This window comes from Cyprinus carpio, chromosome B1 (genome assembly GCF_018340385.1).
Source record: "Cyprinus carpio isolate SPL01 chromosome B1, ASM1834038v1, whole genome shotgun sequence".
Taxonomy (NCBI): domain Eukaryota; kingdom Metazoa; phylum Chordata; class Actinopteri; order Cypriniformes; family Cyprinidae; genus Cyprinus; species Cyprinus carpio.
The window spans coordinates 27893050-27911459 of record NC_056597.1 but is presented as its reverse complement, the minus strand read 5'-3'; the positions used below and the strand labels follow the sequence as shown (position 1 = coordinate 27911459).

Here is an 18410-nt window from a genome sequence, read left to right as displayed (position 1 = left end):
TTTTGTCTAGTTTTTTTTTTTTTTTTTTGTATGTCTAGTTTTAGGTTTTTAGTTAATATAAAAAAAGTGTTTTATATATATGTTTTATTTATATTTTATTGAATTAATAAATTTGGTATTTAGTTATGGTTTTTGAAAAAAACCTGTTGTGATGAACCTGTGGAGTAAGTTCTGAAAGGTCTATGAGGAACTGTTTAATGTAACTCTTATGTATATTTTTGGTAGCCACTACACATGCTTTGTGTCATCGTTGAGAATGCTTTGACTTGTTTGAACGCAAATCTCAAATGCTAATTGAACACTTTGAGTCATTAAGATGTGCATGTTTCAGCTTCTGACCAGTTTGTCAAACATCTGCTTGGTTTATTCTGTTAAGTCTAAATTTGGAGCAATTTTTAAAAATGCACAAGCTGAACAAAAACAGGAGGTGAAGAACAGTGTTTTATTGGAATGAAAAAACCTTCCGTTTACAACCACTTAGTCATCTCTCAGTCATCAATTCATTAAAAATTAGTGAAAAATCAAGACTGGTTTACTCAATAGGGAACTAAAACAATATTGCTTTTTTTTATATTATTTATCTGGGAAATTGATGACAAGATTCCACAAAACCAAACTGACAATAAAAACTTCCAACAGTGAAAGTAATGACTGAAAAGGGTCAAAACGTGAAGACTGCCTGCAGCTTTCTTCTGTGCCTGTCAGTTTAAAATAAAAAAGTTAAACACTAATCATTCAGCACAAAGGAAATTAAAATAAGCTCAATATACAAAACATTTAAGACTTTTACAGCAGTATATTCACTCTGAAATGAAATGTGTAACTGGGTAACAACTGAATTTTACAGAATATCTTGCGCTTACAGATTTAGTAAATGTCCAAAATATGAACTTTTGGCATAAAAGACCCTCTCTTTTTGGACCACTGAATGCAGTCTAGTAGTCAGTACCATCACACAACCAAGCTCCATCTCAGAAAAGCAGTTAAAAAAACCTCTAGAAAACAAAATACTAGGAGTGACAATGGAAAGGGAGGATTAACAATACATTAAAAAACAACTGATATAAACTTTGCTCCCCAGTGTGATGCATATGCAACAAAATAACCCCTTACTGATGATCACTTCACAATTATCAACCATATTAGAGGTAGATGTCCAATGTTTAACTGAATTAAATTAAATTGAATATCAATGTCCTAAATAACAGCTGTTTTGGACGTCTAATGTCCAGTATATCAATGATTATGACATTTAAATACATATTTATATAAGGATTTACTATATTATTGGACTGATTTTGCACTTAATACGTTATACAAAAAAGAAACAATAACACAATCATTCCGTCCATAATTTCAGACAAACTCTTTCTTCTCTGCATACTGAACATTAGCACATTCTGCTCCAGTCCCATAGTGATTCCCAGGTCTCCTCAGTTTTCTATTTGTCCTTCTTGCTCTCTGTGTCCATCGCGGTGATGGTCTCAGCCTCCGTTCTTCCTCTTCAGGCACAGGGCAAACACAGAGATTCGCTGGGCCTCTCGAACTTCTCTCCTTTGGCCTTACCAAGCTTCTTTGACTTCTGATACTTCTGATACAAATCTCATTGAGGTTAACAAGTTGTTTTATTGTGGATGTTGGCAGTTCTCGGATGATGTTGTTTCCTGGAAACAAAGGAAAAACACATTGATCTGTATAGTACAGAAACATAGACAGAGAATAAAAGAGAGTGTTTTAAGGATGTTTCAGGCAAAGTTTTTCCACTCCTGAAGTGTCGTTTTTTTTTTTTTTTGAAGATTAAGCCTCACCTCTGTGAAAGTCCAAGATACTGCCCGTCCCTTTTTGTCCACCTGAGGGCGGCCTCATAATTTCCTTTCCTCCCTGGAAGAGCACTAGAGAGGGCAGCTGCTTTGAGAGAGGAGAGGTGCTGACCCTGTATCTGAAGGGGGAAAAAAGCAAACATTGCACATTGTCAAAGTCTTTTACAATTAGCTCAGAGACACAGCAGAGCTACTTACTTTTTGGCTACTTCACTGTAACGACCAATGTCCCACTTTGCCAAATTTCAGCCCTGCACAGTTGTACCGTGAGTAAGAGAGAAAGTTCATTGTTTCTATTCAGAATACTTAAATTCACAGACACTGAGTCAAAAGATTGAGGTCAGGAAGATTAAGATAAATATTATGAAATATTAATAACTTGAACTGTTTTCTATTTAAATACAATTTAAATGTTATTTAATTTCAGTGAAAGCAAAGCTGAATTCTCAGCAGCCTTTAGTCTAATTTTAGATTTTGGTAAAAAAAAAACATAAAATTCTTATACTAGGATTTATTTCATATCGCTTATTTTTCGTGACATTCCATCTGCCATCACAGGTTTGACATCACTGAAAGGAATTTGACACTCAAGGTTGAGGTGCTTCTTGTTGATCAAGAAAAAAATTGTATTAATATTAATTTTATAAAACAGTTGTGCTGCTTAATGATTTTTTATTAATAGTTGAAAAATATTACATTAAACTGTTTTAAATGTTTATTTGTTTTGGGATACTTTAGAAATAAATATCCTGTCAAATTATCAATGTTTTACTGTCGCTTCTGATCAGTTGAATGTCTTTTCCTGCGTAAAAGTTTTTTTTTTTTTTTTTCCAACAAACATTTAAAACCATTATGAAGAACAACGTTCTTACTTCAATGAAAGATCAGCATAGACAGAGGCGAAAGAATGAAACTCTGGTGCCCAGTTAGCAAAAAACTCCACGATCCAGGTCACTCCTGTTATCCTTCTCCAACTCATCCTGAAAACAGAAGAAAATCCCCTCAGGCTGCTGGAGTTAAAGTTCAACTATGTGGCTGAAATTTGAAAATGGCTTATTTGCAAAGAACACTGGGCTGCAATGGTAATAAAACATTTATCCTGTTACTAATAAATTAAACCAAGCACACTCAAGCTAGTTCCCTTTGATGTTTTAAGTTTAGTGATCGGTATGCAATGAGATGCCCTAGAATAAAGTGTGCCCAGCACTGACGCTCTTCTAGTATACATCATTCTCATTCATATTGTTCAGATCTTTTCCCTTCTTTTTTCCCATTCTGTGCAAATGTGTTTTGTAAACCAGCAGCTCATTAGCCATGACAAAAAGTACTTTACTGGCTAATATGAACACATACTCACATCGATGGTTTTATCACTGAAGTAACTTGTGTATTCAGGGCCCATGTAGATCGGAGGTTTGCAGATCATCAGGAAAACTGCATCAATAATTAGAGAATATTAACAGCCATCATAATACATCAGTGTATTTTAGTATCAGTACTTGCTGCTTATACTTATTGTAATACTGCCTATACTTAATATGATACTTTATTGTATTATAGTCATCAGTTTTTTGTTGATATTTAATTAGATTTTGCTTATATATTTTAGATTTAGTCAACAATAATAAACCTGTATTACATTTGCCTAGTATTTGTTTTTAGTCTACAGTTCTCTCCAACTGAGTGACTGTTTGCAATCTTGTGAAAGATAGAAAAAAAAAAAAAAAACACTGACCAATACACAATGTCAAGTAGAGAAGCCCCAAACGTATGTCCAGTCTGAAGAACAGAACTCACATTGGCCACTTTACTAAAGAGGATGATTTTGCCCACGTGCTGCTCGATGGTAACTGGGGAGCAAAGATATAAAAAAACAACAATATATTTTTCATAGCGAACTGCTTTGTGATATGAAAATGCACACTCAAAGGGGGTCGAGTTGAACAGCAGAGCTGGAGGAGGGGGAAAGAGTGTAACGGAAACACTGAATGACAAAGAAAACTGATTTAACAACAAACACAAGACAACCGTCACTGAAGAGCCACAAAGACTCACAGGTGCCCAAATGTTTAGTGTATAAACAAAACCTTCACATTCAAACTATATTATGATGATATGATGATGAGGGATGTTTTAAGAGATTATTTTGCTGACATTTGAATGTCAATAAAGAATTCTATTTAATTACACAAAGATGGAAAAGTTGTTTTAAGAAGGAGAAACTCTTACTTGCTCGTCTGTTCTTCATCTGACTATAGCACTTAAAAACATCAGTATCTCCACCTCTCTCTGAAAAGAAAATGAATAAACAAAGCTGACATGAAATTAAATGTTACAATGTAAAGACACTTAATATATATAAAATAGTATGTGTATATATATATATATATATATAATATATATATATATATATATATATATATATATATATATATATATATTAATGTGTGTGTTTACATGCATTCTCAAAGCATTTCCTTCCATAATAATGGTAAATGAATATTCTGATAAATATTGATATGATATGGAAAAAAAAATATTGTCACAATTATTTCTGGACATATTTTATTATGAAAAGAGCTGAAAATTAAAATGAAAAAAGGGGTAAAAGAAAAAAATACAGATTAAATAATTTCATATGCGCATACTACATATAAACAAGTCTTGCTAATATTCAAAGCACAGAATAATAAAATCTAAATGTTTATTTAAAGGGCATTAATGACATAAAGCTGCTGTCAGCTATGATTGGAAAGGGCAAAAAATTGGGCTAGTTTTCAATTCCTTTTGGGCGGGTTTTGAGTAAGCTTTGGGCTGGAAATTTTTCTGGGACCCTGGCAACCCCTGGTGGCCCATATTTACCCATTTTTTTGCTTGACTGTTCAGGGTTTGGAACCCTCTGTGTTATATTTTTATTAAATATAAATAAATATTAAGACACAACAGTGAATGATACAGATGCACCACGCGTGGGACACGTTGCCAGGTTTCTTATTTCCATGCATGCATTATTTTTATGCATGTGTATTCCAAACTCTTTTACCATGATTTGGGCTTGTCTTCTTGCCAGCTAAATAGCGACCCCCAAATTCTGCTGGCCACTGCCCAGTCCCCTTGCTACAAAGCATGGTTAGCTGTATCCGTTATCATTAACTCATGTGTTAAACCCCCAAAGGTCTGCTTTATACATACCCAGTCAAAATCGCATGAATTTCCATCCTCGCGCTGCGTCGAAAGAGTGTTCGCAGATCCCAGGCGTTTTTGCGGACAAGCAGGAACGCGACAGACATAAATAACCGAGGAGATGTAGTATGGCTTTTAGTACCATTTGTAAACCTGCGGCAAATGATAACAGAAACGCGAAGAGAGGCGTCAATAAAGCCATTTTTCTTTCTTTTTAATTTCTAAAAACGAGTGCTGCTGTGATCCGAAACAGCAGAGTCACCGCATCAACGACCGCTATCAAGCGAAGACAAATATTCGTCGGCAAAATGATTAAAATATTTAACAGGGACAGAGGTCCACTGCGGACGAAGAAAAAATCCGCCCCGCCTCTTTAAAGCACGCCCACTGATTGGTCACTTTCCCGAAAAGACGTCGCTTATTAGTCGTGATGTCACATAAAGGGCGAAGGACAAGAGGAGTATGTCGCTTTTTCATTTACCGTAATAAATAAACTCCCAGCGACGATTTTGACATGCGTCACTGACCACAAATGTTTATTATTTGTTTCATCTTATATAAGTAATTTATGCAGATAAACTACAGAAATTATGCAATTTAATGTAATGCATTTTCAGGGCGCATTATAGGAGTGTATTTGGTGCAGTTTAGGAACTGTTTGCAATTGTGCAATAAGAGCACGTACTTGATAAATTACGGTGTAAATTTCCCCAAACAACCGGAAGCAATTGTCAACAGATCGTCGTTCGCAGTAAAGACAAAAGGCCCTCCACACAGTAATAACGTTGTAGTGTAGTTTTGCCATCATGACCGAAATCTTCTCTCCTGTATGGTCAGCCTGATTCGCATGGTCCAGCAGGGCCCTCTGCGCTGGGCTTTGGATCTGGGAAAACCTCAGGCCCCCCAAAAACCATGGCCCGATGTGTTTCAGCATCATCATATGGTGGATGAAGGGGGTCCCGATCAGAAACCCGCCGCGATGAACGAGCCCTTCTAACCTGCTGCGAGAACTGCCCAGTGAGCGCCCTCTCTGTGCTTTTAATACTGGGGATATTATTGATTTCGTCGTAGTAATATATAAATAAAGTACCGTGTCAGTGTCAGTGTAATGTTAAGCGTGATTGTATAGCATTACCAGGTATTTACATGACTAATTCAAAGAAAGATACCACCCGGTACCATGTCCATATAACCATACTGGTACTTTTTCCATGGTAACCATAGTACCAACCAGCAATATATGTCATGCCATTACCCTAGGAACCATAGTTAACAGCATCCCTGTTACTCAAAAATATAATCAATTAAAAGCAAATCACTTAGGCCCTATTCAGTGGTTCTGGTTTTGTTTTTATTAAAAATAAGCGTTGTATTTTGTTCTATAGTTTTTAGCAACGGAGCCGGGGCCACTGGAGGGCCTCAGAAAACTTCCAAAATGGCCTCTGAGACACAAAACATGCTTTAACATAAGATAAACAAAAAATAACATAAATAAATGTGTGATTTCTCGGGAAAATTAGTGGAAAGGTCATGTAACTTAATAAATATTAATACAAAAAATTCTTACCAATTAATTGGCAATTTTTATCATGAATATACATTACATAGTGTTCTGCTAGCTATATATTGGTTAAAAATAGTGGGATCCTGAAGAACATTGTGCATTTAAAGCTTTAGGAATTCTTAAATGATAGGTAAAAATTGATAGCCTGAATGCACTGTAAGTCGCTTTGGATAAAGCGTCTGCTAAATGCATAAATGTAAATGTAAATAATTTAATTTTAATTATTGTTAGGTACTTGTTGTAATCTATGATGGAACAAAACAGTCATTACAGCAGATTTACCAAAGGAAACCAATTAGCCTTGGAGTCGAAAAGATGTTACCATGGTATATTTTGTAATGGTATATAGTGGGTGATTTTAGAGTTTATGTCACCTTATTAACACTCATGTCTTCTTCACAGTGGAGAATGAGCTGACAGGACACACTAATCTCATCACAACACTAAATCTGGAAGCACGCTTATAACACAGTTCTGCTGCGAAAAGAGGTGAAGGAGAACCTCAGCAACTTCCCTTCCAGAGCTTCCTGGTGTGTATGCATACTTTTAATAACCTTTTTTTTTTAAAACGGCCGATTTTACAGTAGTACTAGAACCTTAAAGGGGGATAGTTTTTATTCACCTAACAAATTAAATTCTGTCATCATTTACTCACCCCTCACATTTTGTTTTTTGTTTTTTATTATTTTGGAGTGAACTATCCCTTTAACTATCCGCCACTGCCCTAGTTTTTTGATCCTTTCAGGTATTCCAGGTATGATCGACAGCCCAGGCATTCAGGACAACAGCTCCTGCTGGGGGTGGAAGATCTCGATTGAGAAGCCGCCAGTGTGCAACAACCTCGTTTCAGTCCTCTCCACCTTGGGGCTCGAATGCCTCAAGCGCCGCGCCTTCCAGGCTCTACAATTGTAAGCCAGGCCCTGACAGTGGGTTGTGTGTGTGTCGTGTTGTGTCAGCTGTGTGTGTGTGTGTGTGTTTGTGTAGAGAGAGGCTAAAGAAAGGATTCGCCCTTTGGCATTCTTCAGGGAGGCAAGTGTACATAGATGCTGCCTCTGTGGTTTTTCCTCTGCCTTTCTAGACAAGCGTTTGTCACACCTGGTTTCTTGTGGGTCAGACCTTTATGTTGTTTTGCACACCACACCCATACCCTCCTCTCTGTCCTCACACACCTACCAAGATGCAGTACAGTACGGATTCATCAGTTGTCACGGCCGAAGAGACTTGAAGAATCAACAACAAGCATAAACATCATCCGGCCTCAGGATCCCTTACCAGCCAGGTGAGGTTCACAAACAAAAACCACAAAAGAAACTCAAAACTTGTGCTTTCTTAAATCTTGACTGTACAAATACTCAATATCTTTACCCAGAAGAAAACGCCATCAGATTCAGACCATAAGAAGAAGAAGAAAAAGAAGGACGATTGACCCGGACAGAAAGGAAAAAGAAGAAAGATAAGAAGAAGAAAAAGGGTTCATGACAGAATTTCTAGGGTCTTGTTCATACTGGGCAGTACAGGGATTACATTGTGCCCCCTTGTATACTACTGTTCAAGAACACTTGGCTTATCAGTAAGATTTTTTAACAAATGTATTTACCAAAGTCTCTTAAGACTCCACCAAGAGCGCATTTATTTGTATCAAAAATACAGTTCAAACGGAATGTTGTGAACTATATTTGGCATATATTACTGGTCTATTTAATATCACTTTCCTGTGATGGCAAAAGATTAATTTTCAGCATCACTACTTCACGTGTCACCCATCATCCTTTCTGAAATCATTCTAAATGTACTGATTTGCTGCTCAAGAAACATTTCTTAATAGATTCTCAAATGGTTGATACGCCACAGCACGGATTCTGCGCTTAATACCATTTTATAGGCAAACGCTTAATTCTCTGTTAATAGAAAGGTTCAAAATGGAACTGATGCATTTATCAAACATTCAAATATCTTGTAAAATATGATAAATGCCTTTTACTGTGACTTTTGATACATTTTAATGCATCCTTGGTACAAGAAAGTATTGCATTTCATACCGAAAGGTTCGAAGACAAACCGTATGATGTATGTTATTTGATGTGTTCATACATTATTCATTAAATTGTGATAAGTAGTTGCAACACCCGGATATCGCTGATTAAAATACAATTATTGTTATTTCTCCATGTTCAGAATCGCCATAGCCCTGATCACCGCGGGGCGATCGACTGGAGCTAACGGGCCCACAAGCAGCGAGCAGTCTGAGATAAAAACAATGAGGACGCGAGATGAAGAAGAACGGCACCAAGTGGGCAAATTGGGCCTTTTCCTGGTCCGTCACAGATTTAATGTTACAGTGACTCAGATGTGTTTTGGTATAGAATGTGTGAGAGTATTCATTTACATAATGTACCAGAACAACCTGGTAAACATACGCATTCATGTTAGTTTGTAAGTGTCTTAGTGGCCTCGATGTGTCTATGAGATGAGGATGATGAATAATTTTTCAATTCAACTTTTTAAAACCTTTTGTTACAAATAAAACAAACAGACTGATCTAGACGTAGGCTGATTTGTGAGAAAAACTTTTGGATTTTGTTTTTTCTTTCAGGCCTATTTTACAGTCGTGAGCACATATAAGCCGCATACACTGAACACTCAATAGAATCGTTGAGAATGTGCCAAACATGACTTACGTTCTGTAACAGCAACAGAACCGGCACTTTTGAAAAAAAGAATATAGTGCAAAACTGGCCTCTGCAATATGGTAACACAAATCATCTGTATGTTACATTGTCTGTATAAAGTCTGCGAAGTTTCAATTCAAGAGTTTAGAGGCGAGAGGGGATGCACGACAAAACAAAAAAAGGTTGATAATATTAAATGCTCCTGTCAAGTGAAAGTGGAGCATTACATCCGCCCTTAGCTCATTTACTGAGTCTTGAAGGAGGATGAGGTTTACCTGTTAGAAAACATTACAATCTTCCAGCTTCCAGACAACGGCGAGCGTTATTAATTTTTTTTGAATACGCATTACTAGTGAATTTGATATATTGTCTGTGTCTGCACATACAAATAAGATCATTTACATTGAAGATAATATAAATATGTATTCAGCACATCATTTTGTTGAAGCTATCGTACTCCTAGAAAAAACTCCGGCACGGACTTTCAAGGAGGCCTTTTTGATCGAGACATGAGCCTGAAGGTCGCACGTGACTTGACGCCACGATTTTATCCCATCTCAGACAGTAGCCAAGATTGTGATTAAAGATTTGAAACACAAATTGATTGTCTTTGGAATAAATGCAGATTGGCCACAATAACACTATGATTTCTAAAGTAAACGAGCAAAGCATTTAGGTAAATTTCTACTGACTAACAAAGTGGCGAGGCAGGGAGGGGTACTTCAAGGAAGGAAGAGTGAAATGTTTTTGATTCATATTTAACACCTACTGGTTCTACTACCATTTTAATGAAAAATCTCAAAGTGGCGGTACAATTATATTAATTGGAGCAAAAAGAAACCTGCAAACTAATAGTAGGTCAGGGCATAATGTTTTCCTGATTGAATAAGAGATAGAGGCACTTTGAAAACCACATCCTGCCCAGTAGGGACAGGTCAAAGCCTTGACTGATGCTTAAGTGAAATGAATTGCTTGTTTTTTAACACTGTTTTTATTTGTCAAGATTAAACAGTGCTGAAACAGAAGATCAAATTAGTTTACTGAATGAAATAGAGTGCCTGTATATATCTCTAAATCAGGTGTATAATTCACAAAACACTCAAAACCGAATGTTTTCACTCAGACGTTCCCCGTTTGGTTGAATTTTGCTGAAGTTTGTTTGGTTGAGACTGTTGCTCTCCTGCCCGACTGGCTCATTGACAGACTATCAAAGGCTGCCTTCTCCTTAATAATTTGTCTCCGGAGGTAGAAGAGGTATCCCGGCAGCAGGAACCCAACCAATGAGAACACAAGCAGGCCCAAGTTTATCTGTTGATTAAAAAAAGTGTTCGGTACTTTTTGATCTTGGAACACAAAACCGAAAAAAGGGGGAGGAGACCCTGCTGCCCGGAACTTTTGACAACAAAAGTTTAATTTTTTTATAAATACCCCCAACCTTTGGGTGTTTGTGAGATTTGGGGGGGCCCTGGGGCCCCTTTTTTTTTCCAAAAGTGGGGGCTTATCAGGGGAAGGTTTTTTTGGTAAGTTTCTTGCTCTTTAGGAGCTCCGGAGTGAAAAAAACCTTTTTAAGTCTTTCTTTTGGCCCAAAATTATTCTAACTTCACCATTTATGTAAAAATCAAGAGTAAAAAAAAATTTCCCTGCCCCATTTTTAAATAATAGCCCAAATTTTTTGGGAATTGAGTATGTGAGGGTTAGGTTTTTGTGGGTTTTTTTAGGCTTTCCCGTGTATTTTTTTTTTGGCATTTTAAGAGGGGTTTTATCTGATTTTCCTCGGGGGCGGGAAAAAAGTTTCCCCCCCCGGGCCCCTTTAAATAAAGCAGTTGAGGAAGAGAGGCAGGCAAACCCCCCCCAAACCCAAAAAATATAACAAAAAAATGAGACGCCACATCATGGGACCCAAGTAGAGGAAAAAAAAAAAGAGTCATGTTCATATGCTCCCACTGAAAAGGACAGAGTGTTTGTGCAAAGGGCCGAAAAAAATAAGTTTTTTGATTTTTTTATTACCCTTAAAAAAAAATTTTCCCCTTTAAAACTCCTGGAAAGGTGACAGCAGAGGAGGCTTTACGACCCAAAATCAGACCCGAAAAAAAAATGTGGGCCCGCCCCTTTCCAAAAATTTTTGGGGAACTGGGAAAATCAAACATGAAAAAAATCTAAAAAAATTAAAAATGTTTTTGTAGTCAAAACGAAGGGTTTGTCTTTGCCACTAGAGACCCTTATGAGTCAAAGTTGGGAAAAACCCTTCAGCCACAAAGTGAAGAAAAAAACCCCCATTGCTATTTTAAAAACCGGGAAATTCGCCACCCTTTTTTCTTTTAGGGTTTGTAGTTAAAACTTAAAAAGTTTGATGTTTTTTAAATTTAATTTTTTTTAATTTTATTTTAAATATATTTTATATATATAAAATTTTTAATATATTTTTTTTAAAAAATATCTTTTCAAATTTTTAATTATTTTTTTCAAATTTAAAAATTTTTTAATTTTTTAATTAATTTCAATAAAAAAACTTTTTCATTAACCCCCCAAAACCAAGGCTGGGGATACTTTTAAAAATCAGGCTTATTTCCCTTGTGTTGCACAAATTTGTTTTTTAAATAAAACCATTTCCCCAAATTTTTTTTCCTTTTACTTTTTAAAACCCCAAATGTTCCATGCACTTTTTAAAAAAAAAGTGCCCATGGGCCCAAAACTTTTGGGTTTCCCCCAAAAAAAAAAAAAGGTATATTTTGTACCTTAAACCATAAGTTGTAAATATTGTCCCCTTAAAGTACTATTAGTTTTTAAAAATTAAATACCTTTTGAAATTTACTCCCCAGTGTAGTTTTGTCCCTTTTTTTTTCTGGGGTGTTTTAATTCCTTTGATTATCTAAAATAACAACTTTGGGAAATATGTGTGGGTTGAAAAAATGCTAGTAAGCAAAACCCCTGTGTGATTTGCCAAAAATGCTCCCCCACTCCAAGCAGAAAAAAACACACACCCCCACAAAAACAAAAAAACCCAAAACCAAAAACAAAAACACACACCAAAAAAAAACCCCAAAAAAACCAAACAAACCCACCAACCCCCAAAAATTAAAAAGTTTTTGTTTAATTTCGGGACTGAAGGGGAAAAAAAACAAAAACCCGGGTTTTTCCTTTTTGGAAAAAGGTTTTTAAATTTGGGGGAACTATAAATATTTGGGGAAAAAAAGTAAAAAAGGTTTTTAAAAAAAATTTTTTAGGAAAAGTTGAAAAAGCCTTTATTTTGGGGGGGGGGAAGGGGGCCCCAAATCCATTAAAATTAAAAAACCATTAAACCTGGGGTTTTTTTATTTTCACAAAAAACAAACATGGGGCTCTTTGGTTGAGGTTTTTTTGGTTTTGGGTGTTTTGGGGGTGTGTGTGTGGGGTTGGTTTGGGGTCATATGCAACTAAAAAAATTGACATTTCCGGGACGTAAACCACAAAAAATCACAGAAAAAAGAGGCAAAAAGAGGGGGTTGGAAATTTCCCGTGTGGTTGATAACCAAAAAAGGGGGACATTTTTGGCAATGTTTCCCTGTTTTTAAAGAAAAAAAATGATCAAAATGGAAAATTAATGTATCAATCTACAAAAGTCCCAAAAGACCAAGATACAAACAGTTTCTGCTTTAATGTACTCTTTTTATCATCCAGTCAAATCCAGATTAATAAAATCTATACTCATTTTCCTTGTTATATATATAATATGTTCAGATCTATGTTGGATTATGGTAAATGGTCATTTTTATAGTAAACTTGTAAATTTAAAATGGGTTGTGAACTTTGGGATGACATAAATACGTACATAAATGAAGGGAATTACAAAATAACTCTAATTGTGAATTCATTAATACATTTCTGGTACATTTCAGGTAGTGTAAAAATAAGGGGGACACGTGAGGGAAAGCAAGGACAGTGCATGTTGTGTAGGGAGACGGTGGGCTTGGTGGAGTAGAGGGCGTAAAGACAGGTCTGTGCTGTGATTGGCTGAGATCGGCATGCCAGACTGTAGGGAGGGGATGGAAAAAATGTGCAACACTGAAGTGATCAGCAACAGGCAAGAGCAGAAACTCATGAAAGTGCAGAAAATGGGATCTTATATGCCCAACAAGAAAGGGGCGAATCACGTATTTTGATATGATGTAATGAGGAGCAGTATTCAAAGGTTTGGCCAAAGGCATCATACTTACATTTCACCTTACACATGTCCACAGACCGCAACAGAAATTATTCCAACCATTTTCAGATGAACACAACAGATTAAAACAGTAATAATGTAAAAATATATTATAATTTAAAATCACTAAAATAATATATTTTCAGAGTAAAAAATATGAATATAATTTAAAATCACTGTTTTCTCATTAAATATATTTTATAATGTAACTTCTTCCTGTCATGGCAAAAGCTTTCAGACGCTGAATTTTCAGTGTTCAGTGTTGAACAGTTTATGCAGCTTAATATTTATGACAACATTATTTCAACATTCATAAAAGTAAGAAATGTTTCTTGAGCAGCAAATCAGCATATTAGAATGATTTCTGATTGATCGTGTGACACTGAAGACTGGAGTAATGATGCTGAAAATTCAGCTTTGCCATTGCAGGAATAAAATGTATTTTAATATATTCAAGTGAAAATTTTAAATTGTAGTATATAATTAATTAAAAAACAACATTTTGAATGGTAGTGTGTTATAGACACACACACGCACACACACACACACACACACACACACACAACACACCACACACACACACACACACACACACACACACACACACACATTTTAACACCAATAGAGACTTAAATGTCAACATGACCACCACCCACTGACACAATAATTAAACTGAACCCAAATATATTAAAACTTCAATAGGACCTCATAATATAGAACAGGTCAAATGGCAACTTTGCAGCTGTGTCTTACTGTTAGTGAAGTGAAGGTTAGACAGATCCCTCCGAACCCATTCATGGACCACCCATAAATATGATAGCGATAACCGGTGAACAAAAAGGGAAAAATCCCCTTCTTTTGCTTATAAAACATTAAATATCCCAGTTTAAATAAATATTTGCATGGGGAATTATTTATTTTAGGGTTTGTGTGTATATGTGTATATAAATTTCATTTATCCTTCTACAGTAATGCGGTATTATATTTTTTGGGTTTCGGGTTGTAAAAACCCCCCTTAAACTTTTAAAATTTGGGGTTAATCTGCCCTTTTTGGGGATCAAAAAGATGTTTACGAAATTTAAAACCCATGGAAAATGAAAAAACACGAACAAACAAAGCCCAAAAAAAACCAAGAGGGGGTTTTGGAAAGTGCCCAAAGATGTGGGTTGCAGGGTTTAGTAGCATTAAAATTATTTTTTAAATGCTGACCATCTAAAGTTAAAAGGTCTTTACTGAAAACTTTGTAAGCGACATTCAACTTTAGTTTTGGGGGTATTTTTGTTTTTCTGGCTTAATCAATAGGTATGTCTCTCACCTGCCCAAACAATCTGATTGGACTTGGCCCAAAAACTTGCCTTTAGGACCCCCAAAGGGGCAGAGGGGGCTGCGTTTTAATGAACGAGCCAATGAAAAAGCCCAGATTAAAGGATCTCCTCCTGCTCAACACAGCTCCCCAAAAAACCGTCCTTTCCTAAAAACTCACTTTATGTGAGTCTCGGTGATGTTCTCAAATAGATCACAGGAAAAATTTAGAATTTTTAACCTCTGCATTTGCTTGAAAAAGATTTTGGTTTGTAGGGGGATTTTTCTAAATGTACCTTTTAACCGGTGCGAGTAAAGCCTTATTCTTAAGAAATTTAAAAAGGGGGCCCCCAAAACCCAAAAATCCCGCAGAGAAGAGGGGGTTTTCTATGATTTTAAAACAGCCATCCCCAGCCCCCCTTTTGTGGCCCTTTTAGAGCGAGGGGCCTTGCACGGAGAAGAAAGAACCACAAAAAAATGTTAAATTCACATGATTTTAAATAAAAACAATTCGGGCTTGTAAACCCAGAATGGGGCTTCTTAATTCAGAAAAACAAATAAATTATCAAAAAGGTTTTCTTTCGTCTTTCTTTCAGAAATCAGAATAAACCCTAGCCACTTTTTTAAATCCCTGGGGGGAAAATAGGTGATTTGGTAAAATTACTTTGTTTTGATTTTTCGTTTTTAAGGAACAAAAAAAACCATTGAACACTTAATTCCATTTAAAAGCAAACAAAAATTTTAAAAATGGAAGTGCGCTTGCCCAAATTTTTAACCCCAAAAAATTTATTAAAAAAACGGGCCCGCATCTGAGGGCTTATTCATGCTTGAATGTTTAATGAAGACCACAAAAATTAATTTTAAAAATTTATTTTAAAAGAAACCTTTTCACACCATGAACTTGCCTCCCTTCAGGACACCAAGGGTTTTTTAACTATTGGGTTGAGTGTTTAAAGCCGAAAAAGAGAAGAAATTAAAGGGGGGGGAAAGGGGGGAAAGGACTGTTTCAAAAATTTTCAAAACTTGTCCCCTTTTGGTTTAGTACATTCTTGAACAGCATGTCTACGATTTGCAAAATGAGATGGGAAACCATGAATTAGAAAGAAGCAAATGTTTCTCAGTATTTTTGTTTTAAAAAAATTTTTGAATTTAAAACATGATTTATTTTTGTTTTGGTTTTGAATGCCGTTTTTCTACTTGGCTCATTTACATGGATTTTAAAAAGGGCCCAAGTATTTTTATTATGCATAGAAAGCCCCAAACCCCTGTCCCGCCCCAATGTAAATGATTTTACCAACACCCTAGAAAACATTTTTGTGATAGGAGTTTGGGGGCCCCCCTGTAAAGTGTTTCCCTTCCAAGGGTGTATGTAAAAACTTCCCAAACTAAATACAAACTCCTAACTGAAATATTATCGACATTCAAAGCAGAGAGGCAGTCAATTTATTAACTGTCTCTGCACAAACATTTATTCTGCATTTATTCAAACACATAGAAAAACACAGATCCATTCAAACAGTTCCCTGTTAAGCAAGAGTGCACTTTTTACTGATATATAGCACATCTGCAATAATTCGCAATTTCAAGAAGCATATTAAGTTCATTAGTGACGTAACTTATATTTCCTACATATTTCTGACGTGCAACACCACAAATATGCTGTAGATCCAGGCAGTGATTCTCACCGCTCTACAGTGTGACCAGCAACACTCCATTAAGAGTCCAGTTGTAAATGAATTGCACAAAAAGACCTACATATTTAGGAGCACTAATCTGGATCAGTCTGATGAACTTCATTGAAAGAACTCACTGAATCTAACTTTGTTACACGATGACTACCTATCACTTAATGAACAGCAAACCATCATCACACACATATGATAGCTACTTAAAAGCCGTTCTTTTTTATTATTCTTAACTTACACACATAGGCTAAGTGTTGATGAGAAGCACAACTTCTGTATTTTTTTGCTGTTATTTGGGTCTCCACATTGAATACATTTTATTTCCCTGGTGCAGCTTAACGCCAAGACTTAATTTTTCCACACAGTAATAAGTGTTTAGCAGATACTGAAAGCCCATTTCCACCACTGAACAAAAAAATTAAAAAGGAAATTGCAATTTTTCCCCTCCAAATTCTGACTTTTTTCCTCACAATTCTGACTTTTCTCTCAATTGCATGATACAAACTCGCAATTCTGACTTTTATTCTGAGAATTCTGATGGGCTATGGCTTCACGCCCGATTTTTTTTTTTCTAGAATTGCGCGTTTATATCTTGCAATTCTGGCTTTATAAGATGCAACTGCAAATCAGAGGTATGCGATATAAACTCGCCAATTCTGAGAACATATCAGTCTTTTCCCCTCAAAATTGGACTCTGCCAGCTACGCTTGCTTGATAGCGATAGTTAAGATGGAAAAGTTTTTTGCTGCCATTTTGAAGTTTCATATACAGCAACATTTTAAAACGATTCGCGTTATATCCACGAAAGCGGCCAAAAATGCCGTTTTACGTAATATGAACCGTGATGGTGCATGCCTTGTTGATAAACAGTACCTGTAGGGAGTGAGTTATATGTTTGTATATGATGTGTCTCCACTGTTGGTTGTAATATTGTGGTGGTAAATACACACTTTGCTAAAGAAGCGATAGCGAAATACTGAGGCAGCAACAATGGTATGTACTCCGGTATTGTTGTGTGACTTGTTCGCTTGCCTTTACAAGAATAAACATATACGATCTATACTACCTGCTTACTACCATACCACGGCGTCACCATTTTCAAAGATTCCCGTATTGGGTGTTTACGGAAATGACAATGGTGGCATTTAAACTTGCACTTTGAAAACCGTTTTCAAAAATATGCTTTTCAACCAAATGCAGTGTCTTGTAAAACGAACAGGCAAAACGCATAAAATTCCGTTTTGGCTGAAAACGTTTCGTGGTAAATGGCCCCTTTTCTCCTCAATTCGGATTTATATCGTCACAATACTGTAAAAAGAAGTCCAATTGAGAGTCAGAACAAAGTAAGAATTGTGAGATGTAAGTCAGAAGTGTGAGATAAAATTTCTATTTCCTTTTTATTATTTTATTTCCTGGCATAACCCGCTTCTGGGTTTCTAAAATTACGAATTTTTGTTTTTGAGATGAATTGAGCTTTTAATTTGAAAAGCTTTTTTAATTTGTGTACCGTCTATGCTGTGTTCCAGGCATTTTTTTTGACCGGGAAGTCATGATTTAAAACCCACAATCACTATTTTGTAGCTCCAGGAAGTCACCCAAAACTTCCTGAACGCAAGGAATTTTTAATAATTTTTATTTTATTGCAAAGGTTTTTTTGGCCCCTAAAATCATTTTTCATTTTTTGTACCATTTTGCAAAAACACCACACCCCGAAAGGAAATATCATCCGTGGGGGCTCCCTTGGTTGTTTCGCGGGCTATGTGACTTTCAGAGCTGGGAAAACTGGAAAGTACATTGATCAACGGTTAACGGGTGGGAAGCCCGGGTTTTAAATTGTCTTTCCCAAGTGCATTTTAAAAGGGTTTTAAAGGTTTTGGAAAACATGGGTTACGGTTGCCTGGAATGGGGCCCATAATCCCTTCGTTAAAGTCCTGCTGTGAAGTTCGAAAGACAAGTTGAAAATCGTAATTACAAACGTCGGGGGGTTTTCAAGTCGGGTTTAGGGAA

At 36.1% G+C, this 18410-nt stretch overlaps 1 pseudogene; it reads right to left on the bottom strand.

Moving 5' to 3' along the window:
- Positions 1-466: 466 nt before the first annotated feature.
- Positions 467-5205, bottom strand: LOC122135931 (annotated as a pseudogene).
- Between the last annotated feature and the right edge of the window lie 13205 nt (positions 5206-18410).